The following is a 13,304-nucleotide window of genomic DNA, read 5'->3' as shown; positions in this document are numbered from 1 at the left end:
ATTTAAAAGATGTTCCATCGAATCAAAAAATAAAAGTGGAAAGATTCTTTCTAAATTACATAAAATTATTAAAATTTCTCTCTCTAATGTCTTCATGTGCGAGTATCTCAAAACTATTGAGCAAATATCATGAAGAAAATGTTAGTGAGAGCCTTAGAGCCAATCATTTGATGATTGTTGTATGGACTCATATGTATCATATTTCTACATTTTATAAAGGCATTTTGTAGTTATTATACTTACTTGTATTAGTGCCAGATAACTAAGTATAATAGCGTCCTTGAGTAGAATGTTCATATCTATATCAATCGATTGGTTGAATCGATAGTGAGATGATATAGAGAACACTACTCTAAATGATTTATAGTCGAGTATTAATATTCAGGGACAATGTTAATGCGACGTGACTAGTATGTAGGTCAACATGATGACTTGATCTCACAAGTCATGGATATGAGATAACAAGTTGACACATGGGTATGCATTGGAGAATGTATACTGAATGACCCGCCATGAGAATGTATCATGGATCGTTATATGAGTGTCATATACTTTCTCATGTGGCTATTAGTATGACTATCAGTCCTTAGACCTGAAGTCACCATGGTTCCCTACATAAGGAGTTACTTACTTTGGCTTCGTCAAACGTTACCCGTAACTGGGTAGACTATAAAGGCGATTACTGGGTATGTAACAAATTATGCGGAGAGATGTGAGTGATGTAGATGGTATCTATCCCTCCCATATAACGGGAGTGATATCATAGTTTTTGATAGAGTGACACCACTAAAGTGCATGGCCATGCCCAAATGAGTCAACATATGATGTTGAGCTCGTTTGATTGTAGTGAGTCTACTTGGAGTTCAAGACATAGATTGATTAGAGGATGACACGGTCTATGCCTCGGTTTAATCAATCATGATATCAAGGATAGAAGGACATTGTCACATATTGTGAAGAGTCACAATTAATAGTCACAATGGTGATGTTGGATCTCAACATTCTTGTAACTTGGGTAGTAGTGATGTGTTGCTAGATACCGCTCACTACTTTTGTTTCTAAATGGGTTTAGAAGCATTGCCAACGTTACAAGAACCTATAGGGTCACACACAAAGGACAATTAGGTGGAGATTAGGTTCATATGATGAACCAAGAGGATTAGATTCATGTGATGAATCAAGTTGGGTTAAGTGTAATCCAAACTAGACTAGTGGAGTTGATTTGATCAACTTTGGGAGATTAGAAGTCAAGTTTGACTTGACTTGAGAAGGAGAATTTTGGGAGTCAAGTTTGACTTGACTTTGTCCCATGTCATCATAAATGTTGACTTGACTTTGTGCCATGTTATCATCTATGTTGACTTGACTTATGCCACCTCATGGTCAATACTTGACTTGACCATTTAACTTTGATGTGAGGTGGCATAAGAAGTGACCAATGGTGATGCTTCACATCATCATGGATGCCACATCATGGGAGTTACAATAGAGTTTTGTAACCTAAGACTTTAATGGGATTAATTAGTCATGAAGAGCCTTGATGTGACAAGCCACAAAAGCATGAAAAAGTGGGGTTTTTTTCATCTCAACATGTAAACCACTTTTTCCTTCTCTCCTTGGTTTTTCTCCCTTCTTCCTCCTCTCTAGTACTGATCGAATCTTCCCTAAGGTGCTAGCACACCTTTAAGCTTTGATTTTTCCACCAAAGTGTCCATGTGGATACCATAGAGGAGTCTACGCTTGTAGCTCTCGAGATCCGGCGATCACGTGGACAAGCGGGATAAGCGAAGGGATACGCATCAAGGGTAACTCTCTATTCTTGTAGATCTAGAGTAGATCTAGGATAAATCAAGGTTTTGTAAAATTTTGTTTCGCACGAATCCGGTGGCATGGACTTCCGGGGTTTCCGCAATGTAAAAAGCGGTTTTTGCGGCTCGGAAAGTCCAACAGAAAAATGCTTAACTCTGTAATGACACCCCATACAAAATTTGATAACTCCTTAAAAGTGATAGGAATGATCCTTTCCATGAATATATAACAATCATGAATTTTCAAACAAATCAATTTACATTCCTTCAAATTGACACATCTTCCAAGATTAGAGACATAACCATTTGAAAATTTCAAAAATTTCACTCATTCACAAATAACACGTCTCTGATCTCTATTTAATATATAAACTATATTTGGCTTTGGTCCCCTACTACTTTTATCGACATCAAGAGTAGATCTTTTACAAAGAAGTCACATATCTTTTCATGCATTTAGATTATCTTTTATTTTTATGACGATATCTATCATTGTATTAATCAGATTATCAAAAATATTCTTCTCAATATGCATTACATCAAGATTATGATAAATCAAATGACTGTACCAATATGGTAAATTCCAAAATATACTCTGTTTAGTCTATTTATGTGCACTTCCATATTCATAAGTTGTACCATGTGGATCTTCAATAATAGATGGAAATGTTGACATGTTAATCTTAATGGCAAGGGTGTTCATTCAATTCTATTCTTCCCTTGTAACAATTCAACTTTCCTGAATACACTTTTAACAATCCAACATATATATATATATATATATATATATATATATATATATATATATATATATATATATATATATATATATATATATAATTGCTAAAACTACAAGATAAAGGGCCCACATGGCCACAAACTACATATCCAACACATATCAACTACGTAACAATGAAAATCTCCAAGCACATCGATAGTGCTCACAATAAAATCAAGCGACAAACTCCATAAGTCTATGATACAGAATTTCGCAGTAGAATTCTGACAAGATCCATATCCACACAGAACGAACATAAGTCCAAACCACAGATCGAAACACAATCCAACAACCATATGAAATAACCCAAACTGATACTTCTCCTACTGTGATATGGGGGCAATCCCGGCAGAACTCCAAGCTTCAAGACAACATCCTTACCTGCTACCTGGGGAGAAAGAAAAGAAACCCCAGGGTCTAGGTGGTGAATATAAAATACTCAGTGGGTACTAGATAGAAGTGCACAACATAAAAATATAAACATAGATATCAAAGGTATACAATCTCAATATGATACTTAAGGAACAAGGTCAACATACTACGTACAACTAACAGGTATCATACAATACGAGAATAATATATGCCATGTCACACAAATGCAACAATCATATAACAACAAGTGCACAACCACAATCATATAACAACAAGTGTAACAACCATAATCATATAACAACAAGTGCAACAATCATAAATGTAGTAAACAACTACTAACAAATGCATGTACATATGTTATACATGGTCACTGTTTGCACTCTCCACCCTCAGTTACCCACCTAGTGTAGTGAACTGGGGCACCAAACAGGACAACTGCACACCCTCCAACAACAGACCACTACACGTGAGTGGGGAGCGGATAAAATATCACTGTCTGTACTCAACATCCCCAGACACCAACATTGTGCAGTGAATTATGGGGTGTACGACAAGAATCACCCCCTCCAATAACAAATCAGCTACATGCGAGGGCGAGAGGCAGTATTCCAGGAGAGCTATCTAGCTAGTCCTGGTAGCACCCAGATATGTAGTGCTATAATGCTCTCACCCACACAAGCAGTGAGAGCCAACAACAATAACATGTTATGATGCTATAATGCAAAGTTCAATAGATAACTACTACATCTACCAAGATATATACAACATCAATCATAATAAGTTAGCATAGATAAACAACAATTAATGGGACTGTATTGATGACAATGGGATCATATCAAGGTTAACAGTAAGTATCAAGCAACGAATCAAGTAACGAATGTAATAAGAATAGTAATCGGATAATTAATAACAGATTTATACTAAATCATGCACTACGAAAAGACCTGTATTGACCAAGTATAGGAGTACCCACCTGGTATGACACACATTGCAATAACAACCCTCAAATACAACAGGATCCACAAATCAAGGTCCTACAAATTATAAAGTACAACATCCTCTAAATACAATATTATATTAAATTTTTACCCCAACCGAATCTAAAGTTAATCTAACCAAATTCAACTAAACTCATTCCAATTAAATTCAAATTAACCTAATTAAATCAAATTAACACAACTCAACTAAATCCATTTAACACCACTCAACTGATTCAACAGTTAACCTAACCCAAATCAATTAACACAACTTAACCAAATTAACCAATTAACACAACTAATCATTTAAATCTCATGCCAATCACCTCAAGGTCCATCCATGATGAGTTAGGGTTTTATTGATTTTGAATCGATTTATTTTTGGGTTTTTACATGAAAATATATTATAAAATGAATCGATTCATTCATATTTGTCCCATATTGCATAAATTGAGGCTTGATATAATTTTTGTGATTTAATGGTGAATTTTGGCATTAATTTGGTTTTAATTGATTTTAGGGTTTGAACCGGACCCAACTCGAGCTCAACCGCGGTCAAATCGAGTCAAATTCGTCAAATTGATCAAGCCAACATGAAGGACATGATCTGGATCGAGCCCGATCAAAATCTCAGATTTTTTTGGAAACCCTAGACTGCCCTAAAGCCTAGATCAAGTTTGCACCGTTGATTCAGAGATCGGACGGCTGAGATTAAAGGGTTAATCGGCGGTATTTAAACCATAGCCTTAATCGATGAACAGTGCCGCCCGACACTGTTCATCGTCCCCGCGAGAAGCGAAGTTCTGCTCCTCGACGTATCAATCGGCGCGCCCTTATCCTCCCAAATCAATTCCATTGCCATCCTTGATCAACGGGGAGTTCTAATCCGGTTCCTTGGGTGAAATCCGGCAGCTGGAGGAGGCTCGACGGCGGGGGTTCTTCCGGCGGCGCCAAATCCGGTTCCTTCGTGCTCCGGCCACCGGCTGAAAAATCAGGCGCCGAGTTCAAAGGAGGGGTTCTCCGAGATACGGCGAGCAACCCTAAAGCATCAGAAAGCCAATCGGAGCAAGGAAGGAGCTCGGAATCCAGTTTTGCCAATTCACAGCCATGCGCCGACGCTCTGTTTCTGTCCGAAGAGGGTTTCTTCGAGCCGAGCAGCGTCTGGATTGCAGGGAAACCACACCAGAGACGACGTGAAGACTCCTTAATGATCAGTGAAGCTGCTTGACACCCAGTTGAGGAGAATCGAAGGAAGAAATGGGGGAAGGATGAGTTTCTGATTTTGTGAACTCACTGCATATTTCATTTCAATCTTACAGCTTATTTCAATTCTGAAAGTTGATTTTGAACGTGGTTATGAACTCGAATTGTGGTTTGAATCATTAAATTCATAGCTAAACTTGATTATTTGAATTAGATCTGATTCATAGCTGTTGTTAGCATTCAATGGTGAAGACAGCTTGTTTCTGGAATTTCACTTTCGTGCCAATTGGCACTGTTACGTGCCAAACCCTTTGCCATGTATCAGTCCCTTTTGGTTTGATTGTTTGAGCTTTAGTTTAGTTGTTTGATAAGTGAATTTGGATAGTTAAACTGCATAGTTAGTTTCACTTTGTTTAGAAATTAGACTAGCACATTTCAGGTTCACTGTTTCATGCCATTGCAACTTATTGTGTTTAGTTTGTGTTGGAATGTTAGATTGTTAGATGGTGCATTAGTATTTAACTAGCTTTAGGGTTTCATTTATAGATTAGCAATTTGCATTTTCCATTTACTTGCTAATTTTAATTTGCATCTGATTTTAAAAAACACCAAAACCCCCCTCCGTACTTGCATTATCATTTACATTTAATTCCAAAACCCCAAAACCCATTTTTATTCGAAAACCTCAAAAAAAAAGAACGACACGATAAGCTCAACTTAAGTGTTTCTACTAGTCCTTGGAAAAACACGACTCGAGGCCCCTATACTTGCTTTTTCGGTATTTATCGCGGGTTTTCGATAAAATCTACAAATTCTAATTTGAAGCCCTATCGTGACACCTAATTTAGGGCTTTTCAAATTTTGGCGCCGTTACCGGGGATTATGTCAGAAGGAGATTTCACATCACCCATTGCAGTTCCACCTCCAGGGTGGAAAATTTTACTGAGTCGACTCCGACCACCTGAGACGCCATCCAAGGAGGTGATGAATTTTGAAAAAGCAAATCAGGACAGTCATAGCCACATTATGAAGACGCTTACCTCATCTCGATCCATTCCATTGCCGGTGTGGATCTTACTGTTGAATCGTCTACAACCACCGGGATGGATTGTTTTCCGAGAGATTCCCACCCCTGCGTGGATGCTTTTACTGAATCGTCTTCAACCACCAGGACTCAGGGGAGTTTTTGTCATCTTTCATTTCCTTTTCATTGTCAATACCATGCTTAGTTTTTATAATTTTGCATTTTCAGTTTAAATCAGTAATAAAATTCATTTTCATGAGCATTTTGGATTTTGCATGCATGGTTTAGGGTAGGGAATAAGAACTTTGAAAGTGTACCCCCTAGGACCTCTTTATATCATGTTAGAAGCTTTTGAAGGAAAATTACATTTGATTGATTATTCTAGGATTTAAATCCATGGATGAACACTTTGGAATGCTTGCATGACCCTTAGTGATGGAACCTAGATTGATGAACTTGAGAAAATGCAATTTTTATACCTAGTGAGGTTAGCCATTTTGTGTGTTGCACCTAGGTGATTGCCAATCTAGAACTTGCTTGTTTTCTTTCAAGGCTATAGTCAATGGAAAAGGAGGTGCATTGAAGAAGACTTCATTGTGAGTGAGAGTTTTTATTCTTACCTTGATAATTTTATGGTTATGAGGTTGATTTATAATGAATTACATGTTGGCAATCTTTGCCGAAAAGAGATGAGTGGTTGAGTCGCTGAGTGCTGAGTTGCTGAGTTGAGTTGGTGACTGCCGAGCCGAGCTGCCGAGCCGAGTGGCCGAGTGCCGAACCGAGTTGCTGAGTTGAGTGGGCGACTGCCAAGCCGAGTTGCCGAGCTGAGTGGCCGAGTGCCGAGCCGAGTTGCTGGGCCGAGCGGGCGACTGCCGAGCCGAGCTGCCGAACTGAGTACCCGAGCTGAGTGGTCGAGTGCCGAGCCGAGCTGTTGGGCCAAGTGGGTGACTGCCGAGCCAAGCTGCCGAGTTGAGTGGTCGAGCTGAGTGGCTGAGTGCCAAGCTGAGTTGAGTGGCCGACTACCGAGCCGAGCTGCCAAGCTGAGTGGTCGAGCCGAGTAGCTAAGTGTCGAGTCGAGTTGTTGGGCCGAGTGGGTGACTGTCGAGCTGAGTGGGTGAGTGCTAAGCCGAGTTGCTAAGCTGAGTGGGCGACTGCCGAGCCGAGCTGCCGAGCTGAGTGGCCGAGATGTTGAGGCCTGTGTTTAACGCATTTTCCTTAAAATAGATTCGTCCCCTCCGACGGTGCTTAGAGGTCACGACGGGCATCTGTTCCCCATGATACAACGACAAGACCGGAAAAACGATGAAGCACAAATTGTTTCCGGCGAACTGATTACACCTAAAGGTTATCACCGGGGGAAGCAGAGGAAAGGGTAGCGAGGGATCGAGAATCCTTTTTCTGTGGTCTCACATCACTTCCTCTTTTATAGCCTCGCATCATATCTCCCATTAATTGGAGATTAATGGTAGAATTGATGGCTTGATTCGAAACGTCAGGTAATTAACTCTGGTCGTTTCAACGCCAGGTAATAACTCTTGTCCGTTTCACCGCAGCCACTATTACAAAAAATGGAACAGGATGGCAAAATATTAGTTGATCTGCTTGGGTAAATTATGCCCTGACCGGTCCGACATTCGACGCGTGCAAGTCACACTCGCACACAAGTTGTCTTGCAAGCAATGCAATCCGGGCCCTAAATTTACACCCTCCTACGCACCCACGCGTGAGAGAGAGCCTCTCCCCATGCATTTGTTTACAATATCAATGCTTGTGATACAATATAAACCAACCAAGTTGTCCCTCAACTACCAATGTGGGACTAAAACGCCTCCATATGAGGGTCTTCTCAATCCTTCCAATTCCTTGTTTCCATTTACATTTTCAACATTACAATCATTAAAATTGTGAACGGAAGAGATTCTCTCCTACGCGCGGGCCCGCAGGAGTGCAAATCTAGGATCAAGATTGTATTAAACCAAGATGATTTATGTGTGAATCGATTGAGGCAAAATTTACCTACGCATTAATATGACAGCCATTCGATGAAGTTAGGGTAGAAGCTCCTATATAAGATGGTTTATAATGAATTGCCACCATTAAAATTGTGAACATATATGGGAAGAGATTCTCTACGCACGGGCCCGCAGGAATGCAAATTTAGAACTAAGATTGTAATAAACCAAGGTAATTTATGTGTGAATCGGTTGGGGTAAAATTTACCCACGCATTAATATGATAGTCATTTTATGAAGTTGAGGGTCGAGGCTCCTATATAAGATGGTTTATAATGAATTGCCCCCATTAAAGTTGTGAACATATATAGGAAGAGATTCTCTCTTACACGGGCCCACAAGAATGCAAATCTAGGACCAAGATTGTAATAAATCAAGGTGATTTATGTGTGAATTGGTTGGGATAAAATTTACCCATGCATTAGTATGACAGTCATTTGATGAAGTTGAGGGTCGAAGCTCCTATATAGGATGGTTTATAATGAATTGCCACAATTAAAGTTGTGAACATATATGGAAAGAGATTCTCTTTTACATGCGGGCCCGCAGGAGTGTAAATTTAGGACCAAAATTATATTAAATCAAGGTGATTCATGTGTAAATTTGTTAGGGCAAAATTTACCCACACATTAATACGGCGGTCATTTGATGAAGTTGAGGGTTGAAGCTCCTATATAATGGTTGTGACCATGAACAGATAGAAGTGCAGTAGGCAAAAGAGGAATAGTGTTTGGTTGTGCTATTGTATCTTGGGAAATTTTATTTTTCATTATTTGACAGTTTGAGATTATCAACTTAACTCATCTTGACAAATAATCATAAAAAAACTACGAATTAATCATGATTAAGTCACAGTCGATTCTATTATTTTCGAGTAGACAAATTATGCACAATAGGCATGGATGAACAATAGGACCACCATGTGGCTTGTCTCAAGCTTAATTTAGATGCATGCACTTGGAGATTGGGTCTCTCTTACACTACTGTAGTGGGCCACACCATCTTGTTCACTTTTTGTCTATTCAATGATAGAGAGCACTCAAAATTTCGCTAGTCCATGTCATTGTGTTCGATATTTAAAAAGATTCTAAGTGAGCAAATTATATTTTTGAAAATGAAAGATGATCTATATACCAATTGAAAAAATATATATTACTTTTTTTTCAAGTCCATTCTTTGCTAATTATGTGTCTATGTGTTATATGATTATATGAATAGTAGTGTTTGTCTTCACTTAATTAGGAACAATAGATTGAATATCGGATTCAAATTCGATCAACTCGACACTATCCAACGTCAAAGTTTTTTAATACAATAAAATTATGAAATAAGATGAGATGCGATCATTGGTACCCAATAGCACCCTACACCAAATAGCTCTAAGCTCAGAAAGACTTCTTAGTCGAAATGAAAAGTAACAACAGATAAAAAAGAATGAAATAGCTTCTGAAAAGGTGACTTAGGGTCACCCAATGCCCATCTCTAAAGGTTGGGCCAACGTGACCGCACCATCATCACATACGACACTAGTTAGGATTTGTCTATATACAAACTTAGGTGAGGAGATCGATAATTGACTTCTTGACAAGTCGATAATATTTTTTTTAAAGTTATAGTGTCTATATACAAGCTAAAGTTATATGATTACATGAACAATAGTAGTGTTTGCCTTCATGTAACTAAGGATATCGGTCGATAGTTGCTATTTGAATTCAATATCATTGGTACCCAATAGCACCCTACACCAAATAGCTCTCGGGAAGACTTTTTACCCGAAACGAAAAGTAACAATAGTATCATAGAAAAGAAGGAAATAACTTCTAAAAAGGTGACAAAGGGTCTACTCCATCATCACATAGGACACTAGGGTTTGATTTGAAACTTTGTGGACACCCGCCACAAACTCACATCCATAACTTAGAGATCTCATAGAGGACTGATGAGGGATATCGAGAACTATACATGATCTTTTGACTTATGGTGCCCATGGACTCATATGATATGGGACACTCTCGCCTTTGTTCATTTGCTCTTCTTATCTCTTGTTTTACTTTTTGTAACTTTAGAGTAGTCGGCGTCATTGTCGTCATCATCATCATCTTCTTCTTTAGGACAACTCGCGAGTGGATCGGATCAGTCATAGTGGCGATGCGAATTGATCTCTTTTGTTTCTCTTCGAATCCAAGCATTAAAGCCACCAAACCTAGAGCCACTAAGCATGTGTTTCAACAGGGAGAAAGAAAGAAAGAAAGAAAATTGAAGGATGAATTAGTTTTAAATATAAAACTTGTGCCATCGATCGATCGTATATTTGAAGACTGAACACATCTTGGAATATAATCATATTCATATTAGACTCGATCGAGGGGACTTTAATTAATGTTGCATGCGTGCATGCCCCGGTATCGTCTTACCAACGAGTACAATGAGTGCTTCTTTCAATCATGGCTAGGCAGCCCGGGGTGACCACCGGGGCCTATCTCTGACGGTGGGTTATGCTGACAAGCTCTGAGTTATTTTATCCGGTTTGACTCTTCTATTTTCTTTAAAAAAAAATTTCTTATGTAAATTTAAACTGTTTCACCGTGGAGCACCCGGGCTATAGCCCGGGTAAAGTAAAACGTGGCTCTGCCCTTGCTTTCAACTGGCTAATCATTTTGAGACAAAAGGATCTTTATTTATCTACCCTAACTCAAGAAAACAAAATGACAACGACAAGCACCATGAAAATGAAAGGGAAGCTAAGGATATATCACACATTTGCATTGCATTGCATGATATAAAAGGTTAGTGGTAAGGCGGATAACACATGCAATTAAAGTTTGATTCTCTCGCAAGGTATATCATATGCTCGCGGTGCTCAAACTGTTAATGATACTAGACTGTTAGTAGAGCTGTTAAACGAGCTAACTTATAATGGGGTCAGTTATTCATCTAGAAAATCTGTCATACGACAGAGCAGGATGAACGGATCCACTAACTTGGTGATTAGACGAGCCAACTTACGAGCCTATTAAAAAATAAAAAAAATATTAAATTGTTAAATTTGAATTACAGTTTTAACTCGTCAAATTGAAAATTTTAAATTTGAATTACGATTTAGACGAATCAAACTCACTAATTTATTGAGTTTTCTATTTTTATTTTAATTTTTTTATAAAAAAATCAATCCACGAATAATCCAAAACTACCACGGACCGATCCACATAGGTCGCAGGGTCTAGATCATGGATCGGTCCACTTGAATCCATTTTAAAATAGATTGATAATATAAATTATTTGACAAAGCGGATCTACCTGATGTGTCCAATATAAATTGACGACTCTGACCGTTAGGTCAGGTAACCACTCATGCTTTTGAATTTATCCGATAGAGTTTGCTAGGGTAAAGATAGTCCATCTTTAGAATGAATTGGAAAAGATAGTCCATCTTTAAGATTAATTGGGAAAAAAACGTAAGGTAGGGTTTGCTATCGCTGGTATGTTTTTTAGTAATAAGATGGATGGATGAATGATGGGAGTGGAAGAAGTGGATGATTGCACGAAAGGATAGACGAATGTCGGAATGCCTTTCTTAAAGTGGCAACAATTATCAGTTCCAGTCCAATTCTCGACCAGTCTTTTTTTTTTTTCTAATTCGTACTTTACTCGATTAATTTTGACCAATCAATTTTCACTATAATAAGGATGCAGAATTTGATAATTTGCACTTCGAGGACCCATCTCAACTTGCATATATAGTAGTGTGTATGTTGAAAGAACACGATTATAACTATTCAAGATGCATAAAATTAAATAAATAAATAAATTTAAATAATTTATTAAATTAAATGAATAAATATATTGAACTTGTTAATAAATTATGTTTTAAAATAATATTCATGAACAAAAATTTTGAATAAATAAAATTTTTATTAAATTTATAAATAACCTTATGAATAAATTAAAGAAATTTATAAATAAATAAATAAGTTCATAATACTAAAGAGATCGACTTAAAAATATATAATGGTATAAATAATAATCCAAGAAGTTCGACATTGTTTAAATAACTTTTATTTAGTTTGAGTAAGTTGAAACGAAGCTAAATTTAACAAATAAGTTGTAAATGAATCAAACTTAGTCAAGTTTAATCAAACTAATGCTAAAAAAAATAAGTCAATTTCAATAGCTTAGAGGTACCTTATCAAACAATTTTTATCTTTTAATGGGCTTTACAATAAAATTAGATTTTGATTATTATTTTTTTCTTTTCCATAAAATCAAAAATAATATTTTTTTTAGTTGACATCAATTATCCAAATTCTGATTATTCCCGAGGATGATTGACTCCCACAAAGATTTTCCATCAGACGCTAGGATAAAATAAGAAAGTGCTCGTAGCGACTGATCCATTAGCCTAGCTAGGACAATAAATTAATCGAATATTCGTGAACAAGTTACTTGGTAAAAGCTTATTTATGCTCATTTAAATTAATACCATATCAATTAAATAAACAAGTTTGAATAAATATTAATATTCATAAATAATATTCATAAATAATATTTATAATGCATATCAATAAAATTATTATCAATATATTAATAAATAATTTTTTAAAAAATAAATAAATAAATTTATATTATTAAAATTAAGAGTTTGATAACATCTAAATCAATAAACTAAGTCAAGTTTGAACCAAATTCAAACTCATACAAAAAATCAAATTAGGATTGAACAATTATTTCAAAATTTTGATTCATTTTAATTAGATTTGACTTTATTTGGTTACCTTGTCAAACAAACTTGTACACCATAAAATTTAGCTTAGCTCGGCTTATTTACAAGCCTAAGCATAGCATTCTTCAGGTCAATCATTCATTAAAAAAAATTTATCTATTAATTTATCAAAATTATGATTCAATTCTTAAATATTTAAGAAATTAAAAAAAAGAAATGATACCGCTGCATTGAAAACGCAACAGTACGAATGCAACCATGTTAATACAACTATAAACTTGATCCTAGTCATCCAATGTCAGTGTAATGTATCATGTTCCCGTTTTTTATGCTGTATTTTTATGTTGCATTTTCATATAATGTATTATTTTTTTAAAAAAATATCATGCCGTTGTACCGTAGCCCTAAAA

General features: G+C 36.7%; 1 protein-coding gene across 1 annotated transcript in view; it reads right to left on the bottom strand.

The window, feature by feature from the left end:
* The window catches only part of LOC141816399 (putative disease resistance protein RGA3), a 41,926-nt gene that overhangs the window by 18,351 nt on the left and 10,271 nt on the right, over positions 1–13,304 (bottom strand).

Source organism: Curcuma longa, chromosome 2 (assembly GCF_044706935.1).
Source record: "Curcuma longa cultivar G26 ecotype Majalengka, Jawa Barat chromosome 2, ITB_CL_G26_1.1, whole genome shotgun sequence".
In the NCBI taxonomy this organism is placed as follows: Eukaryota; Viridiplantae; Streptophyta; class Magnoliopsida; order Zingiberales; family Zingiberaceae; genus Curcuma; species Curcuma longa.
This window is presented reverse-complemented; position numbering and strand designations above follow the sequence as displayed.